The sequence below is a fragment of the Herpailurus yagouaroundi genome, unplaced genomic scaffold, assembly GCF_014898765.1.
Source record: "Herpailurus yagouaroundi ecotype Mexico unplaced genomic scaffold, PumYag 139, whole genome shotgun sequence".
In the NCBI taxonomy this organism is placed as follows: domain Eukaryota; kingdom Metazoa; phylum Chordata; class Mammalia; order Carnivora; family Felidae; genus Herpailurus; species Herpailurus yagouaroundi.
The window spans coordinates 29756381-29774912 of NW_024412394.1; the positions used below are offsets into that span (position 1 = coordinate 29756381).

The 18532-nt window shown below is 37.1% G+C and overlaps 1 pseudogene; it reads right to left on the minus strand.

Annotated features, from left to right (window-relative positions):
- Positions 1 to 1431: 1431 nt before the first annotated feature.
- On the minus strand, positions 1432 to 8535 carry LOC121030041 (uncharacterized; annotated as a pseudogene).
- Between the last annotated feature and the right edge of the window lie 9997 nt (positions 8536 to 18532).

The window sequence follows — 18532 nt, forward strand, 5'->3', positions numbered from 1 at the left end:
AAAAAAAAAAAAAGAATGACACCATAAAGTAAGTAATACTAACTAACACTGTTTGAGTATACTGAGAGCTTTAAAGTGTATGATTACCTCTTCTATAGTTAAAAATATTGACTGAGCACCATTTATAAAAGAATTACCTTAATTTTCTTTCATTTATGGTTGTATTTATCATTTTTTTCCTGTTTTCAAGTAACTGCATTTGTATAAAGCAGTGGAATTTATATCATCATTTAAGGAAGGAGTTTTGGTGGTATTGATGGAGAATAGTTGTGTATGTATTATAAATTGGTTTTAGCGTATACAAATTATCAACTAAATAGCAGTTATTTTGGTAAAATGGTATATAATGGAATATTAAATATTCCATCCTCCCTAAGAATAATTTAATTCAAAAATAAGTAAAGTAATATCACTCTTTAATTATCTAAATGTCTCTGTTTTCCAGACCAAATATTCATTTCCCCTATCCTTGATGTGCAGAAAATGTTGTAAAAGTGCATCTACATAAAGGTATTACTTTTAAAAATTCTCACCGCTTCTCTCTCTGAAGCCAAGAGAATACATTCACATCATAGTTACTTTCTTAATTAAGTGTTAATTTATAATGTTTATACGTAAGTTGATCATTTACTTATTTAAATTTTTATTAACAAGCATATTTTGAGAATGTTTAGGAAGAGTGCTTAGAGCACTGAATGAAAAAATAAAACATTATTTTTTACATGATTAGTTTAAATAATTTGAGGAGACTATAGACACAGAAATAAATCATACTACTATGGTAAAAAAAAATTAAGAATAAGGATATGTAAAAAATACAAAGTAAGCATAGGAATTCTAACAAACACTTAAGTCTCTACTAAATGTTAGTCTTGTCCTTTGAGAAGCAAACACTGAGATAATATTGGCTGTGCAAAGATATATCTGGGGAAATGCTAGGGGAGGACAGTGATGAGGGACCCAGAAAAGGCTGAGACATCTTTAGAGTGTCATTTCCACTCCTCACAGGAGGAGCTATAAATGGTGTATTTCCGTTGCAGCTACAGTACACACCTGTGTCACATGAGTTCAGGGTCGCCCACCGCATGATCCCCAAGGGACTCTTTCCTGAGGAAAAACCAGATGTTGATGGGATGAGCCACAACCCAATCTCAGACCAGCAACTCATTTTCTCCTTCTTCCCTGATGCTTTCCAAATGTCCCTCACCCTCACATATCAAGAACTAGATATACTTGATAATTAACCTTGTGATAGAACCTTAACTTTCATTTTTAAGGCCTCCAACTCTTGCTTATCACATCCTCTTCCAGTCAGCATTGCTCTATGTATCTGTTCACAGATACAATGGGGCGAGTGCGTAGCAGAAAATACTCAAGTGGATCACCTACATTCCAAATACATTTATTCCTGCCCTGTTGTGAAATCCAGTCCTACCTTCTCCTACAGATCAGGATCAGTGACACTTTCCAGATGATGATTCCTCTTACTTCCTGGTACCTAGGAACAAGGTGTCCAAAGTGCCCTGGCAGCCTACTAATGTACAGTGCAGCAGAAACTTTACTGTGTTCCCTGGCAAAAGGGTAACTATCGAGCCCAAGGCTTCAGGGACAGGAGCACAAAATCTCCTAGTGGGTCACTGGAAGTGATGGTGCTGCTATCACTTCTACTTCCCCTTTGATTACCAGATCCATGTATTCTTTCTACAGGGGATACAGAAATGTATAGACGCCTCTCACTTCATGCATATACTGCAATCCGAAGGGTAGTAGCCATCCTTTCATGGTGTTGCCCCTCACCTGGTGCTTTAGCTATGCTAACAAAAGGCTTTTCTATGAGTGTATGAGACCGACTACTTCAGCATGGTGGAGAATATAATACAATCAGTGGATCCCATGATTGTGGTCTCTCTCCTGAAACCCCTTCACGCCAAGTTACTCTGCTGGTCAAATGCTGTGATGTGTGGGATCTATGCTTGTGGACCATGCCTTCTGGATAGCAGTGGTGGCTGAAGCTCAATAGGAGAGGCAATTCTGTACCTAGAATAGGTATCTCTCTTTAGGAATACAACATGCTGACTCTTCCTGGATAGAAAGGGTCCAGTATAGTCGAGTTGCCGCTGAATGGCTGATTGGTCTTCTTTAACAGATCTTAGTATTGGTCTCTGTTTCTGTAAAGTTGTATCAACCCTGGTAAGTTAGGGTCCATACTATTGGGATAAGACTAGCTTCCATCTCTGCCACTGAGTCCACTCTGTTCACATACCAATTGTGCTAATGTTGGGGTATTCTATGATGAATATTGACTAATGTCAACTGATGTAGTCATTATGTTTATTTTGTTGTTTAATGTATCCTTCATGGCAAATACTTCCTTGTGGATGTTGACATGCAAAACAAAAATCTTCACACCCATACCCTTATACATATATATATATATGTATGTGTGTGTGTGTGTACATATATATATATATATATATATATATATATATATATATATATATATAATCTTTCTTTTCTTCCCCACTGTAATTCCAAGGCCACCCTTGAATATCGATGTAATGCAACCACCATCCATTTCTAGCTTACACAAAACCATACTCAAATGCAGATCTTTTCTCCTCCTTCAGCTGCTCCTGTGGTGTGAGATCTCCTCTATGGCCAAGTTGTGAGTTTGAGGAATAATGTTGGTGCAACTGTTGTGGAGCTTGCCATAATCTGCGTACTGTGTGTTCTTTCACCATTGATACTTTCAGCCATTGATACTGCTGCACAAGCAGCAGAACTTCTTGTACTTCAACCCAAAACTGATGCAGAGCCCTTTCCTCCTTCAGATGTCACCTGAAGCTACCAGATTTCAATGACATCCAACATATGGGCTGGGGTAATATTTCTAGGTGTAGAATGTGTTGGATCCAAATCCAAAGGCCTATAAAATTCTGTTGTTCCTTCTATGTGGTAGGAGCCATAAGATACAGAAATTTTTCTTTTACTTCCTGAGATATCTGGCATGCCCCTGACTGTTGGACCCCTAGACATTCCACTAAAGTACTGACCCCTAAATCTTCATAGAGTTAGTCTCCCATCCTCTGGAACTCCTGTGTCTTAATAATATTTCCAGTGCCCTAAAATCTTTTTTCTTATCCCATCTAATTACCATAATGTTATGTTATCAGTGCAATAGATCACTATGCTGTCTGTCCTGTGGGATATCCAATCATTCAATATTTCATTAGATTATATTATAATAGGGCCATGCAGTTTGCTTATACTTGAATAAAACTATAAATGAATATTCTTTTATATCCCATTTCAATATAAACTGTTCCTGATCCTTTTTTATTGGAATGGAAAAGAGCATAATTATAAAATCAATGGCCATATACCATGTACCTGAGACCTTATTAATCTTCTCTAAAGTGACACCATGTTCAGCTCAACAACTGGAACCAGTGATACTACTTAGTTAACCATGCATTAGTGCATAAGCTTCTACAAACTCTCCAAGCTTCTGCAGGGCAAGACTGGAATACTTAATATATGATATGATAAGAATCACAAATCCCTCATTATTTAGGGATTTTGACCTTGTTATTCATATCTGTTTTTCCCACTTTGGATTCAATATTATTTTTGGCTTACTATCTTGGTCATGGGCATTTTCAGAGGTTTTCATTTAGTCTCCTTCCTATGATCTCTTACCTATAGGCCAGGGTCTAATGTGGAGGCTAGTCCAATTGCCAATTATATTAATTCTGATCATATCCTTAGGGGATGGTAGAAACAACACCACATACCCAATGCTGATTCAGAGCATATACACCCTTCTGGAGAATCTTACCCCAGCCCTGCAAAGTATTGTCACTTTGTTGGCACTGGTCTTCCAAAGGCCATTTCAGCATTCTATCATGCCAGTTGCTCCAGGATTGAGGGTAACATGATATTAACAGTGAATTCTATGAGCATAGGCCCATTGCCACATTTCTTTTGCTCTGGAGTTCCTTGATCAGAAACAATGGTATGTGGGATACCGTAATAGGGGATAAGGCATTCTGTAAGTCCATAAGTAGTAGTTTTGGCAGTAGTTTCCTTCCCCAGATTGTGTTAAGGGAAGAAAAATCTGCATTCAGGGTGTCCACTGAAGTAGCAACAAAATACTGTCACTTCCATGGTGGAAGGGGTCCAATGTGATCAACCTGCCAAGTAGCTGGCTGAATATCCTGGAGAATGATTCCATACTGAGGACTCAGTGTTGGTTTCTGCTGCTGGTAAACTGGGCACTCAGCAGTGGTGGTAGCCAGATCAATCCTCATGAATGGAGATCCACTTTCTTGAGCCCATTCATAACCTCCATTCCTGCCAGATAGCACTTTATTCGTGAATCCATGGGGTGATGACAGGGATAGGTAGGGAAGGAGGCTGACTGGTATTCACAGAATGAGTAATCCTATCCTCTTGGTCATTAAAATTCTCTTTTGCTGTGCTCATCCCTTGGTGACCATTCACATGACACATAAATATTTTCATGTTTTTTGACCACTCAGAGAGTCCTATCCAATATACTTCTTTCCTAAATTTTTTTGTCACCAATTTTCCAATTTTGTTCCTTCTAAGTTCCTGACCATCCAGCCAAACCACTGGGCAAAGCCCCATGAAATGGTACATAATACGACGTATGATCCTTTCTCCTTCCAAGCAAAATGAACAACTAGGTGCACTGCCCGAAGTTCCACCCCCTGGGAGGTTTTTCTCTTAACTAATATCAAGGATGTCCCAGATAAGGACTGAAATGCTGCTGCTGTCCACTTTCAGGTAAGGCCTGCATATCATTTAAAGATTGCAGAGCTATCTATAAACCAGACCTGAATTTTTTCTTCCTCTGTTAACTGATCATAAGGAATTTCCCATATAGCAATAGATTCAGGATGGGAGAGAAAAAGCTGTGTAGCAGTTATAGGGAATCTGTGCATTTGTACCTCTTCTTTATGTAGCTTACTTCTGTCTTCAGGGCCTGCTAAGGCCCAATCACATATATAGTACTTCAATTGATGGTGCATTGCTGCTGTGCATGTGAATTTTTATGGCTGAGTGGGTCAGATGCCACTCAGCTGATGATAGACAGCTCAGGTTGCATGGTGACTTGGTGATCCATGGTTCAAAGACTAAGTAGTAAGCTAAGAGCTTTTTCTGAGAAGGAAAGTAGTAATCTGCAGAGATTGGTGGGGTTTTGCTAAAATTTCCTAAATGCATACACCTACAAGGGTCTGTCAAAGGCTCTAAATAGCATCCCTAGCTGCCACCAACACTTCAAGCACCACTGGATCTGCTAGATTATATGGCCCAAGCAGCAGTGCACCTTGCACAGCAGCCTGGATCTGTTGCAGAGCCTTTTCCTATTCTGTGTCCCAAGCAAAAACTATCAGCTCTTAGGATCACTCAGTAAATGGACAAGAATAAAACACCTAAATGAAGAATATGTTGCCTCTAACATCCAAAGAGGCCCACTAGGCATTGTGCCTAGTTGGCCATAGGTGGAGTCAGATGCGACAATGTATCCTTTACCTTAGAAGTGATATTTCCACATGCCTCACACCATTGGAACCTTAGAAATTCCACCAAGGTAGAAGTCCCCTGAATTTTTGTTAGATTTATTTCTCACCCTCTAACATGAAAATGTCTTACCAATAACTATAGACCAGTTGCTGTGTCTTGCTCTTCAGGTCCAATCAGCATAATGCCATCAGTGTGACATCTTGTGGAAAGGAAAGATAACCAAGATTCCTGAGAAGAAAAGTATGACATAGGCCTGAAAAGTTGGTATACTTGTGAGGTAGAAAGGGAAGTTGTACTGCTAGCCAGGTGAAAGAAACTGCTTCTGGTATACCATATTAGAAAGAATGGCAAAAAGGAATTTGCCAGATCAATAGCTACATACTGGGTACCAGGGGATATGTTAACGTGCTTGAAGCCACATCTGGTATAGCAGCTTAATTGCAGTCATCACCTTGCTATGTCTACTCTCAGCCACTGTCATTCTCCTAGTTCCATCTGTCTTTTGCACAGGCTAAATAGGGAAGTTGAGTGGATATGCAGTAGATATCAACACCCTAGCATCCTTCAACTCTTTGATGGTGGCACTAATATCTGCAATTATTCCAGGAATGCAATATTGGTTCACTATTTTCCTAACTAGAGGCAGTTCTAGTGGCTTCCACTTGGCCTTTCCCACCACAATAGCCCTGAATCCATAGGTAAAGGAACCAATGTAAGAAATCTGCCAGATGATGAGTATATCTATTTCAACTATACATTCTGGAACAGGGGAAATAACCACAGAATGGGTTGGAGGACCCACTGGACCCACTGTAAGATGCACGTGAATTAAAAATCTATTAATCTCCTGAGTTCGATAAGACTCTGCTCTCACTGGTGAGCCATAGTGATGTTTTGGGTTTCCTGGAATTAGTGTCAGTTCAGATCCAGGGTCCAGTAATTCCTGAAAGCTCTGATTGTTTCCATTTCCCCAACGCACAGTTACCCTGATAAAAGGTCCCATTGGGGAAGGCTAGAAGAAAGGTTAACATTACAAATTTTTGGTACTGTACTGGGATTCTAACTCCAGGGGATCCAACTTCCCTTCATTCAAAGAGTTCTGGATCTGTAAACTAACTCAAGTCTGTTAATTGATGGAAGGACTGTGACTCTCTGTTTTTATGATTCAGATACTCCTGGTACTTAAATCTGTATTAGCCAGGGTTTTCCAGAGAAACGAAATCAACAGAGTATGATATATATTACAAGGAATCGGCTCATGTAACTATGGAAACTGAAAAATTCTTTGATCTGCCATCTGCAAACTAAATACCCAGAAGAGGTGGTGGTTCAAAGGCCTGAGAGCCAAAAGCCAATGGTGTAGACTCCAGTCCAAGTCTGAAGGCCTGGGAGCCTCAGAATCTCTGAGGGTAAAATATTGAAATTCCAGCTCGGCAGTCCATTTAAACTTTCTGACTTTTTATTCTAGTCAGGCCTTCAACAGAGTATATGATGCTCACCCACATTGGGGAGGGCCATCTGCTTTACTCACTTCACGAATTCAAGTACTAATGTCTTCCAAAATACATTCACAAACATAAACACACTCAGAAATAATGTTAAACCAGATATCTGAACACTTCTTGTCCCAATCACCACAGCACAGAAAAATCAACCATCAGAGTTACCATCTCCCCCAGATTTCAAAGAGCCACCACCATAGCAGCCCATTTGCCTCATCCTCTGGAAACTTTTCTAGAACATCAAATCTCATATTCTGAGAAAGTGCCCCCAAATCAATGAATTATGACATCCATTTGTATATTTTACCCCCTTGCTCAAGCTATCTAAAAATCCACTCCAAGCGATATTTCCTGTCTCTTGCTTGCATATTCTTGCAATCCTTTCAGTGTATAATCTCTTTCAAGCTCATAATATCCCCAGTCATGATACTGATTTTCAGCCTGAGAGCCAAGAAAGGAGTTTGGAAGAGCCTTTGGGCTGATGGTGGGAAATATCATTTCTTCCTAGACCTTTGTAGTGTCTTTTAACACAGCAGACATACTAACTCTTACTAGGGAAATGTGGGTCCACCTCTGCAAGCCCAGAAGGTTCATGGGGGTCTGCAACATGCTCAGAGGCCTCCATTTAGTTGACCCATTCCAAGTTTTCAAGCCCCAAGTTTTCCATACTAGACTACTGGCCTTGGCATTGGCTAAGCACTCAAAAAGAGTCATATTTCTCAATCTATTGTATTGCTACCCTGCTGTTCCTGCCTCTCAGTTCTTCTCCTTCCTACAAGAGACGTCTGCTTTCTAAGTTATCAAAGACAACTTCTGACTTTCACACTTTTCCATTAACTGCTTGCTAATGACCCTTAGTTCTCATTAGCCATCATCAGGTGGTTAATACAACTTAGTAGTCAACTAACTCCACTCTCTTTGTAGGCATCTTTTACACCATTATATTTGAAATGCCCAAATAGCCACACCTGCAAAAGCATTCCCTCCATATTAACATTTGCCAAGCTGCCAGTAGTAAAATTTTTAGCAATTGGGGTCCTACTTAAGCAAGAGATTCTCATGCCCCACCTACCAACCAGGATGGTGTTCTCTTTGCCTGTTGCATGATGAGTGAGCTAGTCCCAAATTTCCATCTTAATATCTGTTTCCTCAGTTCCACTTGTGTTAGTCTGGGTTCTCCCAAAAGCAGATGCCAGGACAGGATCAGATGTGCAAGAACTTTATTGGGGAATGTGCTAGTAAGAGAAAATGGGAGGGAACTAGAGGAGACTGTGAGAGCCATTAAACTCTGATGAGTCTGATCGCTGTCAAGGAGAGAGGAAAGGAAGAGTCATAGCCTACAGTGAAATTCTAAAAAAAGTTTCAGCAAGGCCAAATCTTTAAGCCAAAATTACCCATCAGAGGAGCCCCAAGTCTCAGAATAGTCCTGCCTTATACACCTTCTACGTTCTGTCACTGGCTGGGAGCAATGCTGGAGAAGCATAGCCTCAACATTAATGTGATGTGGTAATGACTTTCAGATTATGGCAGCTAGGGCCAGCAGTCAATTATGCAATCCTCCCTAGGAAGTCTGAGAGGTGTATTTTTATGGCAGCCACATATTTCTACCACTTATGCTGAGACATTTCTTAACAATGACACAGACATTTTATTTTTGTCTAATAGAAGAGAGTTTTTGAAACTGTATTGAGCTACTGACACAGACATGTTTCATCCTATTGGTTTAGTAAGCAGTGAATAGCATCTATAGCGACCAGCACTGATGAAGGAATAATATGAAATACATGATGAGAGGAGTAAAAAACAATGATTCCTCAGGTTAAAAAGATGGAAGTAGCATATCTATATGTAAATGAAGCACTGAATAATGTGAATGGACAGTAAATTTTGCTAATAGAGTTACTGACATTTCTAAGTGCAGTTTTTCTCCTTCATTCATCAGGTCATGGTATCCAAGATAAAAGTTTAAAAGGAGTCAAAACCATTATGCATACTATATTAGTTAATCTCTAATTTGAGTTATCTCTAGCCATCTAAATAACCAAAGTAAGTCATGACTCATGAGAAAGTTTGTATTTTCCAAAATTAGCTCTACTTAATTTGAAAAGAAAAAAAAAATAGAATTTCCATACTATAATCAAAGAGTTTCTGTGTCAGTTCATGTTGCATAAAACATAAAGCTTGCATTAAAAATATTTCATTTGAGGGGCGTCTGGGTGGCGCAGTCGGTTAAGCCTCCGACTTCAGCCAGGTCACGATCTCGCGGTCCGTGAGTTCGAGCCCTGCGTCAGGCTCTGGGCTGATGGCTCGGAGCCTGGAGCCTGTTTCTGATTATGTGTCTCGCTCTCTCTCTGCCCCTCCCCCGTTCATGCTCTGTCTCTCTCTGTCCCAAAAATAAATAAACGTTAAAAAAAAATTTTAAAAATATTTCATTTGCAAATAGGAAACAGAGTTTGTCCTGCATGAAATCCATTTTCAACTATAGGTCCTACTGAACCCTGCCAAGACACTAATATTCTGCTCACATTGTAGGTTTTTTTCTTTTTCCTTTTTTTCTTTTGTTTTTCTTATCTTTCTTTTTTTTTTAAATGAATGCTAAAGAGTCAATGAGCCCATTTGCCATGTAGAGAACAAAAATAAAAAAATAAAAATAGATGCCTCAGTAACAGATATAGAATGAACAAGCACATATTTAGCTAAGAACTCAGGTATCTCTGAAAATATGTCAAAATTGACTTTCACAATTTGATCCCAACCTCACATCAATTATCTGAAATTCAGTGGGGATGCCCATTTCTATGACAATACTATATTCAAATAATGGTATTAAGATGATGTGGTTTTGTTCTACATCTGGGCACAGTATATCTGCTATTGCATAAGGACAATAATTTTATTCACTCATAAGCCATTTAAATAACAAATGAGGTATATATCGTTTGTGTGATTTGTTTGTTTATTTCAGCAGTATGCCACACAAGGCTTATGACCACAGAAAACCCAGGAATGGATTTAAGTACAGGTCATCCGTGTCACATAGAAAATGAGATCCGGGTGCTGTAAATTAGATGTCTGTATGGTGATTTGATGCATGCATGTAAACTCTCAATGGTCATTTGGGTTCACTATCTTCTATTTCAGGGTCACTACGAGGAAGGTCACTTTTCTCTATTGCAACTGATAACAAATGAAATGTATTATATACTTAATACATGTTTGCATTTACCTTTGTAGAAGGAAATGAAATGGGGTTACATTACAGTAATATGAAGAGTTTGAAAGTATAAAATTTAAAGCAAATACTAAATTTTTCTAGTCCCCCTATATACTACTATAATAAGACCAGAACTGAGTCTGGTTTCTCAGCAGAGGGTGATTAATATCTGTGCCTTAAATTATTCTATACCTGTAGCAAGAAAAATATTCAAAGGTGAAGTAAAAGGTTACTCATAGAATTAAAAATATTAATATATCTTTTTATAGATTAAATTAAAATTATACACATATCAATCAATATATAGACAAATATAAATATGATTTTAGACATATTCATAAAAGCTTTGTTTTAAAAATTACATTTTTACAGTAAAATTCTCCTTGGACTGAAACTTGGCTCACAGGATTTCAGTACAGATGGGAAATACATTTTTAAGTTATATATATAAAAAATAAAGCATTCTTTAGAAAAGAGTTGAAAATGAAAGATGTTTATAATTTTAGGATGCTTTCTGTTAATTCTTTTTGAAGGTGATTCAACATCTTAACATTTTGGTTCTTAATTCAGAATGTGGTTTCTCCGTAGGCAAATTTGAATGGAGTGTAGGGACAATTATTCAGGTAATGAAGATAAATAAACTCGTTCTAAATGAAAGTGGGTTTATTGGTTCAAATTATCCAGACTGGGTGGATAAATTAATTGAATTAGTTAGTGAATTGCTCAACACTTCACTTTGAATGTGTGGATACAACTTGAATAATACTGTAATGGGATAATTAAATGATAACCACATAAATATGTGTGCCTCAATACAAAGAAATTTTAAAGTGAGTGAAGTTGCAATAGTTTTCAATAAATGAGTGATTCAAGTGAAAATAAAAGTCTATATGTCTTATCTTAATAAAATTTAATTACAAACAAATTTTACCAAATGTTTTACTTTCCTTTAACCCAAAATATAACAAAATGAGTACACCCAAGGAATGATAAATATGCTTTCAACATTACAGAATATCGTAAGACTAAAAGGCTCTATCCAGGTAATAAAGCTTTGTTCTAAATATAAACTTAAATATCACATTTTTATGGCTCTGAAAGCATTTTTCTCACACTAACATTTAAAAGGAAGACTCAGCCATTTTTCTTAGCCAACTATATTTCCCCTCAGACGGCAGACCCACCATTGCCAACTCTTAAAATCATTGGAGTTTCCAAGGGAGAGGACAGCAATTCAGTTTGAGTCTTTCCTCTGTTACTTACTCATATATGAAATTAAAGTAGCCTCATTTACTTTATTTGTGAATATTATATGAGCTTATATATAAAGAAGTAGTTTTAAACTATATTAATCTTAAAAAAAAATTTTTTTTTTACATTTATTTATTTTTGAGAGACAGAGAGAGACAGAGTGCCAGTGCAGGAGGGGCAGAGAGAGAGGGAGACACAGAATCTGAAGCAGGTTCCAGACCCTGAGCTGTCAGCACAGAGCACAAAGCAGGGTTCAAACCCACAAACTGTGAGATCACCACCTGGGCCAAAATCGGTCACTTAACCAACTAAGCCACCCAACCACCCCTAAACTATATTATTTTTTAAAAATGATATTAAGAAGGGGAGCCTGGGTGGCTCAGTCAGTTAAGTGTCTGACTTCAGCTCAGGTCATGATCTCACAGTTTGTGAGTTCCAGCCCTGTGTCGGGCTCTGTGCTGATAGCTCAGAGCCTGGAGCCTGCTTCAGATTCTGAGTCTCATTCTCTCTGCCCCTCCCCCACTCTCACTCGGTCTCTCTCTCTCTCTCTCAAAAAATAAACATTTAAGAAAAACATTTTTAATGATGTAAGAAAATGATAGTAAGTGAAGAAAACACAAATCTCCGTTGGAAACAGGAACTGTTCAAGAAATTTTAAAATATGAAAACATATATTTTTAAAGATAGTTTTAGGAGTTTCTGGGTGCCTTAGTCAGTTAAGCCTCCCACTCTTGGTTTTGACTCAGGTCATGATCTCACGGTTTCTGGGTTCGAGGCTCATGTCAGGCTCTCCACTGACAGTACAGAGCCTACTTGGGATTTTCTTTCTCTCTCTCTCTCCCTCTCTCTCTGCCACTCCCCTACTTGTGTGCTCTCTCTCTCTCTCTCTCTCAAAATAAAGTAATTAATTAAAAAATAATAAAAATTAAAAAGGTATATTTAATTTCTACTGTTTTATATTCAAAAATGTTCTTGTTGAAGACAAGGAATTAAATATATAGAAATGTAAAATCTGAAACATACAGCTATTGAAAACAAATAAGAAACAAATAAATATAAATAATAAATATAAAATATGTATATAATATATAATTATATAATATATGATAATTATATAAGTAATATTGTATAATATAATTCTATTAATAGTGTATAATATATATATATAATATATTTAATGCAAATATTATACAATAAATAAAGATTATAAAATTATATAACAAAATATGATATAGAATATAACAATCTTATATATTAATATATAAATAATTAATAAAATAATCATAAGATCAATGAAGAAAATTACTAGTTGTATGGTTTGTTTTTCTCTCTATCTGTAAATAAATGGAGAAACCTGCCATGCTGGAAGAAATACAACCTAACATGGAGTGGAAAGAAGAAATAGAAATAATTCCTTGGTAACAAACAAGATTTGATTCAATAAATTGCTATTGAACATGTACTAGAGTGCAAGTGATATTCTGTATATTTATAAAGAAACTCTGAGGAAATATCACCTATTTGAATATAAACAAAGTTTGCTTTCAGGACTTCAAGCCAAATGTTATCAAATCCTTTGTATCTCTTCTAGTAGCCCCTTGAGTCTTCCTCATTATCCAGAGAGCTCCTAGGTCAGTATAGGTCGAGTTTAGATGATGTTAGCATCTTTGGATATGAATAAAGCACATATTTTTGAGACTTCTAAGTAAAGTGTCATAGGGGGCATTGCTTTGAGACAAGATACATAATCTTGAGGTTATAAATAAAAGGAAAAGAAAAGAAAAAGAAGTAAAAGGAAAGGAGTGATTTAAGAATGATAAGTTATTATCTTCTGACCAAGAGATACTTAATGTTTCCCTCCACTTAATTAAACTTTAGATATTTTGTTGGCTGACTATAAGGCCCTGTCCCTCCTTTCTTAGAACGTTTACTTTAGTAAAATTGCAACTGTAATCCTTTCTCTTTCCCTTTGAGATGGATATCTTCTATAACTCAGGATTGTCTTTCTCAAGGACCTGAGAGCTATCCTTTTGAAATGTATTCATCAAGAAAGATTGTGCTCCCCCCCACACCCCCATACCTAGCCCTGCCTCCCAGTCTCTGTGGAAGTGTTGGAGCCTAACTTGAAACAATGAACAAACACAGATGACCTAATCACATTGACCAAACCAGCCCATCATCCTGAGGTACTTTTCCACTAGCTCACACAGCACTTAAGAACTCTCCTGCCTTTTGTTTCAGAGGAGTTAACTTTAGTCCTTCCCCCCCTCCCCATTGCAATACAATAGTCTTGAATAACACCTTTCTTGCCTGTTTAACTGGTCCCAAGCAATTTTTTTTTTTTAACATTGGGTAAAGACTGCTATAAAAACAACCACCTCCTCTCCTCTGTCTCAGTCAATGAAAAAAAAAAAAAAAAGAAAAAAACAGTTTAAATCAGTTAAATAAAATTGAGGATGTAGAGAAAACACAGGCAACATTCCTTGTTCTCACCAAATGATTTTCATTTGCTTTGTAATTCGGTGTAACTCAGCAGTCTCTTGTAGGTAGAGGACTGTTGAGAAACTAAGTATTGAATCTAATGCTTCTTTTTCTTTGTATATACATATATATTTACATAACCAACAAAACAACATCCTACTGAGAGAGTGGAAAGAATAAAACTCTGGGCTAGTTCACTAAAGGTTTAAGAGATACTATTCAGTGTTTGATGGCTAACTTTTAAGTAGTTTTTAGACACTGGCTGGCAGCGATGCATACAGATGTGCTCTGCATCTAATTATTTGGTACACAGACTACCACTGAGAGAAATTTCCCAATGTTAATAACTTCAATTCAAAACTCTACAAAAAAACCATTTTGTTGCTTTTCCTGGAAATGTTATATGCTAAAAGGAAGATTAGCTTCTAGGAAGATAGGAAGAGATAAAAATGAGATTTGCAGTATAAAACTTGTTAAAAGAAGGGATAACATCAGAGGAAATAGCAAATGATAATGGATACATTTCTAAGTAGAAGACCTAATTGTTTTATACATTTTTCTGATTATAAAACAGATTTTGCTTATGCTGTTCGTAGAAGATCTGGAATATATAGAAAACACTAAGAAAAAAAAGAATTGTCATTGACACATTATTTAGCATACAGATACTATACAATTATTACCAGTTCTTCTGTTAACTTCTGTGGATTCTATGATAGATGGTTATAGATTTATAATCCTTGACATCAGGTGCTTGCATATAGCAGAGGCAATAACCAGATTAATATATAGAATACAACATGATAATTGTAATGTATTGGATTCTAGGTAGGATTTTTTGGGGAGATGAATCTCAAATTTTTACAATATAGGTAAGCAGTTGACCAGATAGACAGGGAACAAAGTAAAAACATTTTAAAATTTTAGCTGCATTCTGATTTTCTAATTTTAGTTATCTTACATAACTCTTTTTTAAAATATTTTTTAACGTTTATTTATTTTTGAAAGAGACAAGTGCGAACGGTAGAGAGGCAGAGAGAGAGGGACACACAGAATCTGAAGCAGTCTCCAGGCTCTGAGCTGTCAGCACAGAACCTGACGTAGGGCTCAAGCCCACAAATTGTGAGATCATGACATGAGCCAAAGTCAGACATTAACCAACTGAGCCACTCAGGTGCCTCATGTTATCTTACATAACTTTTATATGATTTGCCCACCAAGGCAATGCACATGTACTTCAATATAATGCAATAAAAATGATAAACACATGTAAAATCTATAATAAATAAAAATATCAATATGGTCAAATTCAATGTAGATGAATCATATACTGTTCAGATGTACAAGAAATGAAACTTTTTATCTTTCTGTAACTTCAACCTTTTGTGATGCCTTCCTAGTTTTTGTGATTTGGAACAATGAAACAAGATGGAAAGATAATAAACTAATCAACTAAATTAGTGTCCCTTTATTTTAAACATTCTTTTAAGGGGAAAATATTAACTTAGTTCATAATTCCAGTCCCTAAGAAGAGAGTTTTATTTTACTAAAATGTAATTTCTTTCCTTCTCCTTTATTCAGAGGTAGAATATGGGTATACAGTGAAGATTATTTAATGTCATGATTTTAAGGAGTTCTGTGGTATACATGTTGTATTGAGGTTCTTGGTGGCCTTCCCTGATACATTCTTCATTTAGTCAGACCACTGAGTCCCATGAGTTTCTGCTGAGATATAATAGATCCCATGATGCTTCTATGATGTGAGAACACTGCAACCAGAAGAGGGCCCTCACTAAACTCAACCACGTTGGCACTCTGCTCTTGGACCTCCAGCCTCCATGACTGTGTGAAATACATTTCTGTTGTTTATAGGCCATTGATTTTATAATAGTTCGCTATAGCAACCCAAATGGACTGAGACACCAGGGAAGGGTGTAAGATCAGTAAAATCAATGTTGGAAAATAATTCAATCAAACCAAATGTGGGGAAATGTAGTAGAGAATCAGAAACCAGATTGCTGAGATTGATAGAAAATAAATAAAGCTCAGAATGTATTGGACACTCTGATATGCTAACCAGATCCACAGCTGCCCCAGGAATGAAAGATTATTCTCCCCAACTCTTGGTAGTGCTGATGAAAGATGGGTCTCAGATGTCAGGCCTCTTTAGAGATTTCCAATATTGAAGAAAAATACTCTGCCCAAGTTCATACCTCCTTCCAAGGACAATATGTATCCAGTGACTGATTCATGTTGGGTATGATGCCATAAACTACTTGCCCAAAGTAGATCAACTCTAAAATTCTATCCCAACTTCAGAGCTTCCAATGGAATGGGCTGAGAACATAGAAGTTTGTTGCTTAAGCTATATAGTAGAAAGTAATTAAAGATGAATGAATAAGCTGAGGACTTTTGCCCCAACAAGAATTCATTAACCACTCTATTGTTTCCAGACCTGAGCTGGTTTTACACTTGAAACATACTGAATGAAAATCGAGGTTTTTAGAAATAAAGACTCTGAAATACTATAGCAAGTGTACATGGTTATGCTTCCCCAATCTTTACCCAAAGTGGTCTACAACTATTTATATAGATAACGGCACACTTGAACAAGGGATTGTACAAGTGGAGAATTTTTGGGCACAGTGTCCTATTTTACACCTATATCTAGAGACCAGGTATGTGTGTGTGTGTGTGTGTGTGTGTGTGTGTGTGTGTACTATAGGGCATTGTAGTGAGTGTAAATGTCTGAAAATATCCAAATTATATCATATTCTAGAGGAAATAGCAAAAATTAGTGCAAAAATTTACTGGAGTAAATGTTCCCTTTGTAACTTTGTTTACTTCACCAATTTTCCCCTACAAAAATCACACAAACCTTAGAAGATGACAGTGGACTACCAGAGATTCAACCAAGAAGTAACACTCACTGTAGCCTTCATGACAGATGTGGTATCTTTGCTAAAGCAGATTAAATACCTCCTAAGGTACATGGTATGTAGGTACTGATAAAGCGAATGCATTCTTTCCTGTGGTGTGAAGGTAGAGAATCAGAACTACTTCACATTCACTCAAAATAAATAATAGTATATATTCATAGATTTTGCTGTGTTAATTCTTCTTCTCTGTTATAATATAATGTGGACTGTAACATATCTGGACTATTGAGATATCCCCCAAAACATCAAACATGGGTGAAACCAGTTGGTGATATATTAATATCATCATACATAGCAAAATGTGGCCAGCACATACAAAGCCTTGGCAAGTCACAGCATTCCAGTGAGTTGTGTATAAACATTGCAAAGATTCAGAGATGTAGCTTATCCATAATTTTTAGGAGTTCAGTGGTCTGAGTCATCCCAGGGCATTGCTTCTATAGTAAAGGACAAACCCTTGTATTTTGTACCTCCTTCCCTAAGAAGAAAACACTGAATGGCAGGTTTCTTTGGGTTATGGAGACAGCATGTTGCACACTTGGAAATGTGCAATGCAGAACAAGAAGTTAGAGTTATTCTTGACCCAATAAGTTTTAAGTTCAGGTGAGCATAGCAACTATCTATTTAAGATGGAAGAAGCATATCTAGGATCAGAGGGCACAGGCAAGCTCCACAAACAAGTAGTCAAAAAACCCTATGTCATACACCACTCTTGCACAAGTACTGTCTCTCAATTCACACACCCACATGGGGGATACTTTATTACTATGGCAAAAAAAAAAAAAAAAGCCCAGACTTGGATAATAGATAGATCAGCTCAATACATGTGTACTTAGCATAAATGGACAGCAATTGACAACAGTTTCATTCAGAAGGTTTCTTTAAAGACATTTGCAAGGGAAAATCTGCCCAATGGGCAGGATTTTGTCCTTATACACCTGTGCATCCATTCTGTGTTGCAAAATAAGTGACTCAAATTTAGAGTATATATGGATTCATGGACAATATCCAATAATTTTCCTGGTTGGTCAGTGATCCAGAAGGATAAAGATTAGAAATAAGGATCAAAGAAATACAAGGCAAAGAGTGCTTGGGTAGCTCAGTTAGTTAAGCAGCCAGCTCTGATTTCAGCTCAGGTCATGATCTCATGGTTTGGTTCATGAGTTTGATCCCTGCATTGGACCCTTTGCTGACAGCATGGAGCCTGTTTGGGATTCTCTCTCTCCCTCTCTTTCTGCCTCTGTCTCTCTGTCTCTCTCTGTCTCTGTCTCTGTCTCTCTCTCTCTGTCTTTCTCTCTCTCAAATAAATAAAAGTTTAAAAAAAATGTAAGGGGCACCTGGGTTGCTTAGTTGATTAAACATCTGACTTCGACTCAGGTCATGATCTCATAGTTCCTGAGTTCATGCATTGCATTGGGCTCTGTGCTGACAGTTCAGAGCCTGGAGCCTTCTTCGAATCTTGTGTCTCTCTCCCTCTTTGCCTCTCCCCCCTTGTGCTTTCTCTCTCTCTCTCTCTCTCTCTCTTTCTCTCTCAAATAAACATTATTTTTTTTAATTAAAAAAGAAATTCAAGGCAAAAGCATGTGGTAGGATAT